The sequence below is a fragment of the Phasianus colchicus genome, chromosome 3 (genome assembly GCF_987193195.1).
Source record: "Phasianus colchicus chromosome 3, bPhaCol1.hap1.1, whole genome shotgun sequence".
Lineage (NCBI taxonomy): Eukaryota > Metazoa > Chordata > Aves > Galliformes > Phasianidae > Phasianus > Phasianus colchicus.
Genome location: NC_143438.1, coordinates 49562170 through 49576917, shown reverse-complemented (window position 1 = coordinate 49576917; position 14748 = coordinate 49562170).

Genomic DNA, 14748 nt, shown 5'->3' with positions numbered 1-14748 from the left:
TTTGTGCTTTAATTTTACTGGTACCACTTCGTGTGGGGAAACAGAGATAAATAATTCTGTCAAAGAGATGATGGCTCAGAAGACTTCAACTTTACTCCAACCGTCTAATTCTGCTGACAAGAAACAAATGGGACCATGAAAACAGAGTTGCCTTTTTCCTCAAAGCCCATCCAGTTTCAATCTCCTGCCATGGGAAGGGCTGCCACCTACCAGGGCCTCACCCAACCTTGCCCCAAACACCTTCAGGAATGGGGCAGGCACAGTTTCTCTGGGCAAAACCATCGCATGAAACCTACAGAAAAAAAGAAGACAAAAGCCAGAATAACACCCTGTACCATCTACCACAGCTTTTGTCAGCAGAATTGTGAAGAAGAATTAGAGATCCAGTTTTCCATACTGGAAAAGCTAATCACAACCTTTACAAAAACACTGGATTAACAGCTGATGCCTTCAAAACAAAGCTTCCCATATTCACAGTTACAGAGGAAAACAGTGCCTCATTCTCCTCGCAAGGCATCCTCAATACTGACTGCAACTCTGAGTTTCTCAAGGTGTACCTGTACCTTCCTCAGAGTGTATGTTCTGGGGCCACGTGGTCAGCCATGAACTTCTGGCTCTTTTAAATTCTTCATTTCAGTGCCCCTCTATTATGTTTAAAAGTTTATCCAAAAGAGTAGTCAATTAAAGTTCTATTAAATCATAGAATCATTAATGTTGGAAAGACCACTAAGATCATCTAGTTCAACCATCACACTCAGTGCAACATCTATCCTTGAAGTAGAACTTCTATGTAAGAGATCTTTGTTTTATGGAGAAAAAGAAAAAAGAAAAAGAAAAGAAAAAACCCACACAGTTGGCATCTAATATCTACCTTTGAAGTTCACAGCACATACTATTTTTTCAGGTGGATATCACTGATACTTGAGGATCAGATTTTTCAGATTTTCTTTGCTATTGTAACATTAAGTGATATCTTTTTAAAGCAAGCAAAAGTAATGATGGCATTCCAGAGTGAGTGAAGAGAACAGTCTGTCTCTTCTAGTTCTTGTGTGGCCTTCTGAGTTCAAATCATGCAGCAGAATGGACTCAGAACCTTCAAAAACACACTTGCATGTCAATATTCATGATTGAGTATATCACTGCTAGGTAAATTAAAATAGATTCTGAAGGACTCTGTTTTATATTGCACTAAGTATTACTTACAATGCATTAAGTATTATTAGAGTGCTTACACAAAGAAGTAAAAAAGCAACGACAACAAAACCCACTAGCTAACACTTTTTCATTGTTTTATTTCCATAGTGAAATTTACTTTCCCACATGGAGAAATAAAGAAAATAATAATATAGCTCCCTAAGTATAGTTTCCATAATGACCTTATAATAAGCAAAGCTGGTGGCCGCGTGTGTTATATAGTTCCATTAAAAATAAAAATGTGTCTGCTTATTAACTTACCTTACCCAACCATTTTTGCTGCACTTCTCAATACCAGGTGTCTACGCAAGCTGACTGGTTTTAAAAGTGTGTGTCAGTCATTTTCAAAACTACAGAATAAAACCTGTGAAGGTATTATTCTTCCCAAATTTAAAATTTTGGTAGCCTTATCTTGGATACTTTCCAAGGCCTAATGCTTCGGAAGAGCAATTTGATATTTGGCAGGCAGCAACCTTTTCAATCAGGGATGATGTATCGTGTAAGGCCTTCAAAAAGCACTGATGTGTCAAGCATATGAGGATTTCAGGAGCTTCATATCCTAAGATCTGGTTCCCACTAGGCATGGCCCAGACAAAGACCAAGCTGGATTTTCTTGAAGTTTACAGAATCGTGGAACAGATGGGTTAGGGCTGGGTCAAAACTCCATGCGAGCTCTCAGATCTTTCCTCTCTTGTTCATTGTGGAGTCCCAGCAAGGAGACTGCAGTTTGGCACAGCAACAACTCTCCTTGCTTTCCTATTCTGTCAGGAGTATGACAGCAGTCAGAGCTGTTGATGATCCAAACAAGAGCGGTGCTTTGAATATAACCAGTGCTGTATAAAAAAATATATATATCACACATATGCTCAGTATATAAAGCATATGCAGTGTATGCATGTGTATATAAGGACATGTTGTTTGTTCAGAAAAACCTGACTCTTCGTGCCTCAAATTCAGTATTCAAAATTCTTGAATAGTCTTGCTCTTCATTTCTGTGTGCCTTTGCTCACCATTCATGAGACACAGACAAAAGTATTTCCTTATTTTATTTCAGTGCAGTTGAAAATAAGTACCTTAAGAAGCGAGGCCATCCAGTGCTGTAACAAGGAGTACCACAAAAGCTTCAATGAGGAGAAGAAGAATTCCATCTTCTGAGCAAGATTTGAGTGTTCTGAGGTATGTGAAACAAGCAGCCAAATACCTGATATCTAAAAGAAAGCACTGGATAGTTGTTCATTACTTTGGGTACTGAGTCAGGTAAAGATCTCATGGAAGAAATAGAATTTGACCAGCTAAGAAGAATTAAACATGATATCGACACCAGGGCACTCTGAATTCTAGATTTAAGATGTTATGAGTGCTTGATTTTGCATCTTCATTTGTGTCTTGTATGTTCTAACATTCATTCAAAGTGATGCAATCCAAAGCATGAAGGAACTCTTAGGCAAGTGAGTGCTGTCGATCATCTGTACTGTAGAATTAATTTCTTTCTGTGTCTGCTGAAAACAAACTGTATGAACATGCTCTCTTAAAGTGTGCTGGTGTAAAAGGACATTTAACATAGAAGAGATCTTCGATTAACAAACAAACAAACAAACAAAAAAAAAAAAAAAAACAGGGAAGAAATGAACAAAAGAAAACAGTCTGCCCAAGGAAGTACTAATTTAGCCTAACAGAAGGCTGAGAAGAGCTATTGAACAATTTCATTATCACATTCTTTTCAAAAAAGGAAGACTTCTGCTTTCCTATTTCATGATAATTGGATGAAGAAATGTGGGTAGGAGCACAATTCATTGCAGAATTTGATGAATTATTTACTAATTAGGGAGAGAAACAGGATAGTATAAGCAATATTACTTTGATATGAATGTTCCTTTTATTATATTATTTATACACATGCGATTGTTGCTTTTATTAACTAAGAGGTTAATCACTTGAATGGGATGCTTTGCATTCTCTACAATTACATACACCAGCAAATTGGCTAATTTTATGTGAAAAAAAATAACCTAGCAATTTTTCTAGTACTTATCTGTATGGTGCAGTTTAATAACATTTTTGCACTGTGTAAAATGTATAAACCAGCTGTTCTCATGTTTTGGCAGCAGCTCTGCACATTGCAGTGTGGCACACACGGGCCCAGGAGCCCACGCTAGGGCTTAGGCACTCTGCAGAGGTGATGACACGCAGCTCCCAGAGGGGTAGAAGACAAATCTGATGATGCTGCTTACCAGGCAGGCTTGGGAGTGACTTCAAAGGTGGCCACTTCATTTTTTCAGCAGCTGAGACTGCCATTTTGTTCTAGGCTCATTGTTTCTTTAGCCAACTAATCACTGTCTAGACGGGATGAAATCAAACCCGCATTGCTGTATGCCTTGCACCCTGCTAAGGCAGCAGACACAGGGAACCCTCCCTGCATGGGGCCATCAGGTTTCCGGAGCTGAGGGATTGATCCCGTCTGCTGCTAAGAAGCTGTGGTGACATTCACTGGGCTGCCATCACCATCCAGATTGATTCTTCTGAAGCCTTTGATGACGACTCCACTCTGCGGCTGCTGCCCAGAAGCACATCCCGTTGCTCAGGCTTCTGCAGGATGTCAAAATTTTGTGGGATTGATGATGTTCAGACGGGATCAAAATAGTGCAGCGTGTGCCTGCAGGAAAATGATTTTTCATCTGGACAGTTCTTCATATCTCGATCACCTCACCAGAACTCCAGAGGAGCCCACACTCTAGCAACCCCTAGCATTTGTAATTTTTATATATATACATACAGGTTGTTAAAAAAAAAATAATGGAACATATGGTCTCCAGACAGAAACACCTAACTCGGTTAAAAATACATATAAAAATATGAAAGACTCTGTTTAGATTCCTCGTTCACGTGCTCCACCCTTTCTTGTCTGACGCATATAAAAACATTTATAAGTAAACTTCAGTTGCTAGTCATCAATAAAAAAAAACCCAACATGTAAAACTACATGCTTTGTGTTGGTGATGTAATAAGTCACTTAATGATTTTCATTGATTTAATTTAAAAATATATCTTACTGTTCACTAGAGATGGGGGATGGGAGGTTAATATACATTTTGCTTTAGATACGAATCATTTTGGGAACACTAATGATTTTATTTTTTTTTTCAATTATAGCCACATGCGGTTTTATTAAATTTTAAAATGAAAAAAAAAAAAATGCAGATGAGGCAGCCCAGACACATAGCTCAGTGTTCACATCTCCATAACACACCATGGTGCAGCCAAACCAAGCATTCCTGACAGCAGCCTCGGAAGGTCTGGTAAAGCCTGAGCCCAGCAGTTAAGGAGACCATGTCAAACTCTTCCATTCTCAAGGAAGCCTGGCAGAGCTCTGGTCAACATGGTTGTCTTATGTGGACATCTTTCATAGAATCACAGAATATCTAGAGTTGGAAGGGACCCATAAGGATCATTGAGTTCAACTCGATTTTTGGGACCACCCAAAAATCAGATCATACATTTGATAGCGTGCTCCAGACACTCATTGAACACCATCAGCTCAGGGCCATGCCCACTGCCCTGGGCAGCCTGTTCCATGCCCACCACCCTCTGGTGAAGAACCTTTCCCTAACCCCCAACCTGAACCCCCCCAACATAACTCCATGCCATTCCCTCCAGTCCTGTTGCAGTCACAGAGAGCAGAGCACTGCTCTGTTCCATTTGTGAGAAGCTGTAAGCCACCATGAGGCTTCCCCTTCAGCCTCCTCTGCTCTGGGCTGAACAAACTGAGGGACTTAGCTGTCTCTCATCCATCTTCCTCATATATCTTTCCTTTGAAAACGTGTTACTCAGACACAGATGAAAACGGCCAAGGAGGTATCAGAAACTGAATGCAGGAGTAAAAGCATTCTTAACTTGCCCAAGACTGAGATGCATGAACTTCCCCACTGTTTGGCAACTGTATTCTGAAGAAGACACTGATGAAGCACAAATAACCAGCATGTCCAGAACAAGGAAATTAAGAGGTGAAGAGATAATAGTGATAGTAGAGGAGAAGCTCATTCTGTGTCCCCAGTCATACAAGCAAGAATGTTTCCATGCAGCACAGAGGTGGGAGCAAGTTCTTGGTTGTTAGTAAGATTGTCTGAAAAAAAAAATCCTCTTTCAGAAGATATCTCTGCAAAAGATATTTGAAAGAGCTATTGCAAACTGACAAACAGAATACACATGTAAAAATAAATAAATATACATATATAAGTGGAAATCCTTCCATGTATTAATATCAAAATGTGCTAGAAAAATGTGTGGATTATAGTAAATGTATCTTTCATGGAGCCATGAATGTAAAATTAAAAGAACTTATTCAAATGAACTTTCTTTTACCTTTCTGAAATCTTACATTTCAAAAAGATCACATGAAAAACTCCACCAAAACTGACCTCTCTCTTTTAAATATTTATTCATTAACAGATCTTCTTTCTTTCCATGTGAAATCCATCTATCAAAACTCAAGCCAAGCCCTGGCTGGGAACCACCCCCTCAGTGTGCATGGAGCAGGGGCCCCCCAGGACCACCCCATCAAGCAGGGGAACCAGGGAGGTCTCATCCCCTCAGGCACCTCCGCTACTGCTCGGCACAGGACTGCTGGCAGACCAAGGGCAGCAGCAAGATGACCTTTCCTTCCCGCAGGCGCAGCGGGTGGTATTGCAGCACAGGGGCGGAAACGGGGGGGTGGTTGGTTCAGATCTGCCCCCAACTATGTGAGGATGCAGCTGGGTAACTCTGGGATTGAGATCTTATTCAGCTTTGCACCAGATTTTCACTCCTCTTGAAAAGGGTTGAGGCAAGAACCTCTATGGGCTGAGGCACTCTGCCACCATGACAGTCAAGGTGATAGTTTTCTGAAGGATGGACTGGCAAACTTTGAAGATGCCATCTCTCTTATTTTTTTCCATCGTTCCCAGCTTTAGGAGTCTTGCATTTGCCTGTGTGAGTGCTGCACTGGTCAAAAAAATCCTCAGTGACACTTTGGCATGGCCAGGCTAGCTATATCTGCACTTTTTAAAATGAAAATGTAATAACAGACCATATGGTTTTAATTAAAGAAAAATCCATTTACATTTTAAAATGCACACATTTTATTGAAAACAGCTTACATAAACACATCTGGAACACAGCTTCAGATAAAAAGCATATGCAGGGTCTGATTCTGTTCTTTCTGATGCTGGAGTAAGTAAAATGCGACTCTATCAAAGTCCACAGGTGTAAGGCCAATGGGAGATCAGGATCTGACCTAGGGCCTTTCACTTCAACAAAGTAAAGCCAAGCTTTACTTCAATCTCACAACTTGTAAGAGAGGGAAACAAAAAGTTTATAGCCTATATGAAGAGTTACTGTATTATGAATAACTGAACTTTATAGAAATTTTGTTTCCAATGTTCAGAGCTATGGTTCCACTCGCCACAAAAGCAGACAGAAAGCAGGCACTGATCTCTCCATTCCAGCAGATTTTTAATGAGAAATTTTTTCTGTAGGCAACATATAGATCTCTTCCATGCTCTGCTGCTAGCAGTTCACCTTCCATTCCATCTTTCAGAGTCAAAAAGAAAAATAAATGCAAATGATTTTATCATGTTCCATCACATGGACTCTCAAAATGCCTTTTGATATGAAGTGTCTGCTTTGCCATACATTTATTCCATGGGTTTGCTTTCTATTTCAGGGATTTGGCCCATGCAGAAGTGAATGATAGATGTATGTAGATAAAATGCCTGAAGATCTACTTAGGTCACTCTGAAAGTAATGCCTTCTATTTATTTTCATGGAAACTACAACAAGTACAAAGAGCACAATAACACTATTTGGCAGAAAATTACCAGCTACAAAACACTATTTTTCTACTCATGCCACACTTGAAAATATCTACACCAGTGGAGGTCATCCACTGTTGCTGTTGCCACTGCTAAAATGCACCACCCACCACCTCACTGTGCTCACATCCCCTGTTTGGTCTCCATACACATTCTGAAAGCATCAGTGAATGTCAATGAGTGCAATTTTTTCAATAGCACACCTTTGCTTCATATGCACTTCTGTATCAGACACCATTCTGTCAGACTGCCCCTCTGCTGCCATCTGTCACACGGTGACAACATGTAACGGGATATTGGTGGGAAGGTTCGACCCCTACTGCAATACCACCAACATCCGCCTCTGATCTTGTTGGCCAACATAATAAAGTAGACAGTCATTACTTTCAGTGCAGCCCTCATATAGATTAGGAACTGTCAGTGGAGTCCTGGATACTTGCTACACATACTGAAACAAACCAGTAATGAAATCTCCCAGCTCTGCTTAGAACAGGATCTTGGCAGTGACACACCAGCCAAGCAGATGTGTTCAGTGATCTTCATTTTCAGGTATCTCAGGGTTAAATGTATTCCTCTATTTAGCAGAATTCCAAAAAAAATCAACATTACAAGAGAACACTAAACATGCATTATAAGCATTACAGCATTATAAGACACAAGCACATTCAAGACAAATACTGTCCTTCTCATTTTTTCATGTATATGTTGTGCATCCAGCAGGGCAGTAAATTAAAAACACTGAGGTAATGGTAGATAATTTATTCTGCTTTTACATGCACACTGTTTTTAGCTTCCAGACATAGGAGGAATGGCTCTCTCTTTGCAGCCGACGCTATCATTTTTCCAGTGGGACTTGCCCCTCTATTGACCAGCAAAGGCTCAGGATCTCCAAGATGCCACATTTATAATTTCATAACTATGTAAAAACGAAAGCCTTGGAATGCTGAGTGGGCTACGTGCTTCTGTGTGTGTGTGTGTACATCACTGTGCTGAGACAGGCTCGGTCTGTGCCATCGTGTGACCAATAGGACGAACATGTGTACTTGCACACTTCATTTAACCCAGTGCTATAATGCTATAACTTCTGGGGTAGAATGTGGCAACCACTATATTACGGACACTGAAGTGAAACAGTGCATCTCATATTAAAAGCTCTGGATGAATTTTAGGGCAGAAAGAATTCATTTCTCAGACTGGAATTTAGCCCTGAGACTAGAGTTACCATCTCCACCTTTAGAAGCACGCCATGGGATCCTTAATGACCACAGATGGTCAGGACCTCAGTTTTATGTCTTGTCTTAGACAGACAGAGCAGCCTTTATAGATCTAGATGCAACTAACTGCTGGCAAAGCTGAAACTTTTACAGTTAATGAAGCTGAGGATCTAAGAGCAAATAGCAACTATTGAACTTGTTATGGACAAACCAAGAGTCTGATTAAGTCCACGGAGCATTCACTGAAAAAAGGAAGCCCATTGTGGTTTACTTGTCAACTCTCCTTCACTGTTAAAGAAACCACTAAGTTTAGTATGGTCTATGGACATGAAAAAGGCATCTGCTCTGCGAACCAGGACCAAAGACCATGCACTTAGAGCAAAACCCATAAGCTATTCTGGGAATTATCTCCTGTGGGACGGAGTATCTCAGCTAGATTCTCACCTGAGAGGAACATAGCTCAAAAGAAGACATTTGGCTTCTACAATGCAACCTCCTTGATACTGTCATGCACACAGCTTAGTGAGTCCTAGGAGCATTCCTGCATGGGAGTCCTGGGCTAGAATCTCCAAGGTGACAAATGACTTCTGAGGACCCTTTTATCAAAGGAGCCACATGTCTTTCCCTTAAGATTTGTGAGAAAACATACATGCTACAACGAAAACTTATGTTATTTTAAGCAACTGTAGAGGGCAGGGCTACATGGCAAGTCTGACAGCGCATGCAGACAACCCAGGGGAAGAAACAAGGCTATATTCTTTATGCACCACTCTCAAAAACATAGCATTGGCATCCTGCTCCAGGTTTTCATTAATTAATTAATTAATTTGTTTATTTATTTATAAGGACTGTGTGGGGTAGGCATAATATTGGCATTTTCTTCTAAATTCAGCCTGGATGTATTGACTCCAGACCCTCTCAGCTCACGCAGTTTGCAGGCCGCTCTGCAGCTCTGTGATGTTTTTGTGCTTTGCAGTCATTTTCTGCTGTTCTGCTGCCAAGCCTCGCAATTAACTGGAATGTACAAACATTCCTCCTGGGTTTGATGGGAGCAGAGACCTGTCTATATGCTGAAGGTCATGTGAGAAGTTTCAGCAGGGTGCACTGTCTGAAGCGACAGCCTCATGACATCCCCCTTGCAACCCAGTGTGCTCATTCTCAATGTTTTTTGACCATAGTTTGGCTACTCTTAGTGTTTATTTTGGAGCTGGAAACTATACCCAAAAGGCAAGCGGTGTTTTTACTGCCCAGTGGGAGGCTGAGCCTGCGAATTGGATCTGATCTGACTCACCACTGTAGGAGAGAAAACAAGCACATCCTGAGGCTCAATCCAAGCGTGGAGTCCTCACCTAAACCTCCAGCCCCAGGGACCTCCAGTGCCGGGATCTGGCCCTCATTCAAGCCCAGAGTCTCTGAAGAGCTTTCCACAGATGTTTTCCTATGCAATCAGAGCTTCAGTGAGGATCTTCCTGTAGCAAAAGGGGAAGATAAGGTTTACTCGGGTTTTGCATCTTACATGTAGTCTGAAGTTTTCTTTTTGTAAGCGGAATATTCCACTTACTTACATTTTGCTGTGCTTGAAGTGCAGTTCATGTTTCTAGCCACTGCCATGATGGCATGGGGCAGGGGGCAGAACGTGGTAGGAGCTGCGTTGGGCTGCATGCTGCCTACAGACTTCAGGTCGGATGTACCTCTGTTAACTATTTAGTCTAGATGTCAGGCAGAATTTTTTCCACTCAGAGGCCAGTGAGGCAGTGGCACAGCTGCCCAGAGAAGCTGTGGTGCCCCATCCCTGGAGGCAGTCAAGGCCAGGTTGGATGGGGCTCTGGGCAGCTGGGCTGCTGGGTGGCAGCCCTGTCCACGGCACGGGGAGGAACTGGGTGGACTTGGAGGTCTCTTCCAACCTAAGCCATTCTGTGATTCCATGATTCTACTTCTATGATTCTAATGTTTTTTAATATCCACCAGGCATAAAAGCTCATGTTGGAGGTTATACAATGCATATTGATTGAACTTAAGGGTCATTAAAAGGATAAGACACTAGGAATTAACTATATCTAAATTGCACCTGTGTACAGGCAAAACCATTCCACTGGAAGATGTTGATACTGTCTCATAGCAAAAGAGCCATACATGGTTGTGTACATTAGCCATCAGGCCCTGACCAGGAGGGCTGTGCTGGAAAATCTCAGCTTTAACTTCTGTGCACTTGTGACCTATGTACTGATGGCCTAAAAATAACTTCTCTGTCTTTGTTAAAGCAGTCACACATCTACATGTGAAAGTCACTATAAAATGTTAAGTATGTTGTTACTGCTGATCACAGACACTGTTGACTTTGAAAGCTGAGCTTATTCACTTTTCATCATTCAGAAAGGTGATATTGAGAGAGAAGTAAAATAGGGATTAACTGAGGATAACATGAAAGCCGTGAAGGGGCTCCAAGGGAAGTGCTACTCTTTCCCCTCAATTGTAGACAAAGGTGAATGACAAGAGCAGCAAGATCAGCAGGAAGCCATATTTTAATGCTGGAAAAAGAAGATAAAGACTCATCCTTAAAACAACAACAACAATGAACCATAACTCTCTAGTCAGCAGGCTGAATAAAACATCAGCTCTTTAAAAATTTGGAAATCCCAATCAGAAAACAAAAATGAAAAATCAAAGTCATAGTTTTCTTCCAATATTTAATCATCCGTGGTTCTGAACGTGGCAGCTCAGAAGTTACGTGTCAGCAGACTATCTCTCCACATGTGGTTAAAAGCAGAGGTTGGCTCCAAGTTGTGATATGACAGACGTGTAATACTGTGTAATATTGCACAGGGGCTATTTTGTCTTTCTAAAAGCTGTGCAGTATCACACTGAACTAGTTTTGTTAGTCCCTCTGATGGATACAAAGTGCAAAGTGGTATCCATATGGCCCTATGGAAGTATAGCATCACATTCTTCCAGCTTATACAAGTTTAATGGCACTGAATTAGCATGGGCTGCCCTTTGGTGCTAATTCTTTCTGCACTCAGGGGGTTAAAGGAGCTTCATACTATCCAGATGTTCAGTGGCTCCTGCAAATGAAAGATTAGCAATTTTTGCAACTGCTGCTCTTTCTTCTGCTCCTTTTTTAAAGCTGATATTTTCCTTAAGAACTTGCTTAGTATCTGAGTCAGAGGAATCTTTTCCCTAAGGTAAATCAATCAATAGGCTGCACAAGAAAAGGAACAAAATGTAGAGGAGGCAGCCCTGAGTTGTATTAATTTGTTTACAGGAATTGCCTTCCAGGGACCAATATATTCATCCCAGGGTTTCATTTTCCTCTGTGAAATAGGAATCAAATGCAGCATTATTTCAGGGTTTAAAAATAATAACAAACAGAAGGAGACCAAACTTCTGCCCCCTCAAAATGCTTTTTTTAAATGCTAGTGAATGAGCACCTCTTTTGATTGTTCAGGTTAGACTACAGGCAGGTGACATAGGTATAAGAAACACGGCTGCCTTAACTCCTGCATGCCACCAAAAAGGCTTCCCGGAGAGAAATAGGAAAACCAGCCAAAAGAAATTCCAATAAATTAATGCCAGTTTAATATCCACCAAGCCTGCCTTTTGTATACATAGTTCTACTCAGGTTCCTGCTGCTGCAAGAGCTGCTCAAGCACAAAATAAGTGGAGTTCCAATGAGACAAAACCTTCTGCCTCAGCTGGTATTTAACAACCTGTTTTCTTGCTGCAGCTCAGCTAGAATTTTTCTAACCTTAACAGAATTGCTAGACTTCACATCTTGCTCTAATACATACTTTTTCAGTATTCCAGTTATCACACAGGAAGCAATGAATCGTCTGAAGTAGAAAGCAGTGCCAGGTGTGTGCTGCAAGGATCATGACTGTGCTTTGTGCAAGTTTCCTAATGATCTGAGCATGAGGACACTCACCATGCTTCTCTTGCAGCCTGTCCTCAGCTTTTTGTGTGGTGCAGAAAAGTGCTGTGCCTGAGAACAAGCTCCTTCTTGCACAGCTGCATGAGTTTTGAGGAAAAGGATCCTTCCTGAACAGAGGACTTGGATACAAGCTTCCAAAAATTTCTGTGCATCCCATAGAGTTGCAGCATGAAACACACAGCTGGTTGTAACTGGTTCAAGTCTTGCATTGACCATGTGCAGGGTGGACTGTAGCACACATGGACCAATCGGTCACACATGTACTTCTTACCCAGTATTGACCCACAAAGGAAATTTATTTGTATGGAGGCAGTTGTTTGCTGGGAACTCAAGGTCATATTGCATATGAGCTGAAGAGCAAGGCAGATAATTTCATCTATGGTCTTTTAATGGGAAATCTCTAACAGACTTCAAGAAATCTGATAATTCTTTTGCTTATTTGTTTCAGGAGTCAGTAACTGTTCCATGGTTTTTCACACCAGAACAACAGCTCTTGAACTTAGGGAATGGAGGGAAAAAGAAGGAGAAAGAAGGGGGGAAAAAAAAACAACTAAGGGTCTTCCATTATTCCCACCCATGTGAGGATCTCAAGGAATGGAAAAGCTGGTTCTCTTGGATTTCTCATTAATTCTCTTCCCTCTCAAACACCTCTGAAATTTCAGTGGTCAGCTATGCTTATGTATTTTGTACAGATCCATAGAGTTCTACTGTAGTATGTCTTATTTAGAAATATTTTTTTATCACAGACCATAATCAGACAAAATCCAGTGTAGGCATTTTTCCCTTGAAAGAAAATGTTGATTCAAACTCTGGGTTATGCTATATCTCCAGACAAATAAAAGCAAAATTTTAGCAAGAAGAAAGCTTCTGTTGCCAAAGCAGCTAGCTCAAATTCAAGGCCCTGTGGGTTGTTTCCATTAGGAAACATGGCAATCTACTGTTTTTCACAGAATCACAGAACAGTAGATGTTGGAAAGAATCTCTGGAGGTCTTCTGCTCCAGCCCCTGCAGGGGCACCTAGAGCACAGTGTCCTTTTATCTGTCTTGCAGGAATTCACAAAGTCTTACTTCCCAGAACACTGCAGGTAACCAGGCAATAGGAGTCTGCTTCACTTTTTACAGCTCCTGGCTTCTTATAGTCAGCACTCAGCCCCCATACACTCTCTCCAGGTAACTGTTTTGTTTCAGGGCCACATCAGCAGTGCTCTTGCATCTGTCTCACTTTACCTCACTGACTCTTCCCTCAGTTGCTCCGGTCTTTCTGCTGTTTCTCAGAGTCACTAAATTACAGCTCCTTCTATCAGCCTGGGGTTTACTGTGCCAGCCACAAGGGACATTGCTTGGTTTGTAGCTAATGCAGCTTATTCTGGGGAAGGGTCCTTTTCTAGCAGGTACTTGATATCACAAAAAGGACACTTGTGGTTTTCTACAGCTATCTCAAAAGAAGGTGGAAGAATAGTCCCATAGATGGAAATTCTGTCCTTCCTGTGAGAGTAGTCTAAAACTCCAATCATTCACTAAATCTTCTGTTTCTGTCAGCTGTCTAATAAAACAAGTTTCCTACCCCAGCAGAAAACATGAACTTGAACCCCAAGCCAGAGTTAAGGGGTGACTTTATATCCACCACTACCGTCCAGGCTGCTAATGCAAATCAAATATTTGAAAGACCAAATATTTTCTCTGAAAGAGTAGATACAACATGAACTCCATCCCGGATAGCAAGCCTGTGCAGTTCAGGAAATACCCTGGGACAATGGAATTCCATGAGGAATATGTGGTCATCAGAAAACTTCACAGCCTCATCTCTTACCAGCTCCTACTTTCCTCTGTACAACAGGAACTATTTTCTCTGCATATATATATACTCTCTCCCTATTTCTATTTCCCTTATTCTTCTCATCTCAGCCATAAGCCCCAGCATCTAGTGTTCTTCAAGTCTCTGTGGCTTCTGGTGCCTTGTTCAAGGCATCAGACACCAAAGGTCAGCATCTCAGGGCAGAAGCAGTATGTGCCACATCACTGGATTACCATAATTTAGACAATAAAAATGAGATTACCAGCAACAAAAGTCACCTTGGCTGTTCTGCTTCTTCCCTCCTTGAACTCCAGTGGCTCCTTGGCTTTCAAAATAATGTAGCACAGCAAGATGGTCTCCCAGGCACTGAGCCTCCTTTGCTGGGCTTCAGCCAGCTGCTCTCTTTGCCTGTTTTCTCTCTTCATGGCAATTTATTGGCTGCCCAACACCCTTTTTTTTCCTCTTAAATTTTTCGTTTTCTGGGCAAGCTGTGTACCTGACTCACTTGGCAATATATTTCCCCTGTACTTGAGCAAGAACATGTCAACTGCAAGGAAAAAGAGTCATCCCTCACTGAACCTGCTACCGTGCCACAGCCATGCCTGTTAACATCAAAATACAGCGTGCTTGGGAAATGAAACCACTCTTCCTTTTCAGTGCTACCTCTTGCTTGTACCTTTATACTTGGCTTCCATGGATCATCTCACAGGGCTCTGGAGGATTGTTTCAAACATCCTAGCCTCCCACCTCTCCAGTGGCCTCTTCTCATGC